Below are 1,701 nucleotides of genomic sequence, written 5' to 3' on the forward strand. Positions count from 1 at the left end.
GCGTACGTCTGACAGAGATAGAAGCAATCGATATTCGAATGTCGGCCCATAGAAAAGTATTCCCTCATTCTGTCCTGCTTGTCGCAGGTCACGTCGTCGAAAACGAAGACCGAGTCGGGAAGCGCCTTGTCGGGCGAAACGACGTCGCGATTGTCGGAAAACGCGTGATAGCCGATCTCGTCTATAGGCTCGAACAATCGTTCGAGGTATCGATATTTCGGTTGTTGCAGAGATTTCGAGTACACGTATACGTTCTCGAAACGGAGACCGTGCGGTTGTTCCAGCAGGCTCAGCAGAACGTTTGTCTTACCGCAATTGGAGGAACCGCAAATGATGCAACGGACGACGTTCGGAAAAAGAGGATCGTGCTGGCGCGATTCTCCGTTTTTTCTCTCGGTCGCGCCCGACTCCGCCAACGTTTTGCGATCCAGATTCGAGACTCCTAACGTTGCCGTCTGTCGCACAAATTGCATGTTTGCCCTCTCTCTCTTTCTCTCTCGGGTTTTTTCCGCGAGCGCGATTTCCGCTCGGTTTGTTCACGATGAGTCTCTCGATCGCCGGAAAAAGGGAGGGAAGCGCGGACGTCGTTTCGTTTCGTCGCGCGTGCGCAAACGCCTCGCGCGCGGGTATAAGTAGCGCGAGCGTGTCGCCGTACCCGCATAAAACAAATTAATCTAAAAGCATCGAATCGTTCGCGCGCATTGGTGAGATGTCTCACAACCGTGTGTTTCCCATACTGGTGGACAGTTACGACATTCTCAATCTAACGGTGGAGGAATTGAAATTCGTTCCGAAGGTCATTCTGTTGCGTCATTTTGGGAAATACGTGCACCTGTTGTGGGACCGTTTGCTGGAACATATAAAAGCGGATCCTGAGGTGCAGAGATATTGCCCGTGCATGGAACACTACAATCGTCCGTGGCAGCGAACGCACATAGACGGTCCGCCGCCGCTCATCAAGGACTGCTACGAGTGCAATCGCTTTCTCCCTATGAACGGTGAGTCATTGACTTCCCGTTCGAAGTAAGAAGAAATAAATCCTCCTCCCGCAACCGCGACTGAATGCGCGGCACCGGTCTACTCAATCGCGCAATAAACGCTCTTCCCTTCGAGCTGCACATACCCGGTTATCAGTTTTGCGGGTCCGGTACGCGTCTAGCGAAGAGACTAGCGCGCGGCGAAAAAGGCATCAATTTGTTGGACGCGGCGTGTCGAGAGCACGACGACGCGTATTCGCGAAGCAGCGAGCTCGCCGAGCGACACGTCGCCGATCGACGGCTCGCCAAAAGTGCGCGCGAGCGCGTCACCGCGAAGAATTCTACGGCCGGTGAGAGACTCGCCGCGGCGGCCGTATGGGCAGCTATGAAGACGAAGACGAAACTAGGCATGGGTATGGAACGCAAAAGAAAAACGAGAAAATGAACGGGATTGAGGAAAAGCGCGAAGACGAGAAGGAAAAAGCGGAGGATACTTCCGACGGCAAAATGCGGCGGTTTCTTGCCCTTTCTACCGATGTTGGGCGCTCTCGGTTCCTTGATCGGTGGCGCGACCGGCGTGGCCAAAGCGGTGAGCGCCAACAAAGCGGCGCAAAAACAACTCGACGAATTGCAGCGACACAATTGCGCGATGGAGGGTCGCGGGTTGTACCTCGCGCCGTATAAGAAGCGCGGAGGTGGCGCGAGGAGAGTCGTTGAAAAAAAA

The sequence above is a fragment of the Temnothorax curvispinosus genome, unplaced genomic scaffold (assembly GCF_003070985.1).
Source record: "Temnothorax curvispinosus isolate PA1 unplaced genomic scaffold, ASM307098v1 QBEX01014367.1, whole genome shotgun sequence".
Lineage (NCBI taxonomy): Eukaryota > Metazoa > Arthropoda > Insecta > Hymenoptera > Formicidae > Temnothorax > Temnothorax curvispinosus.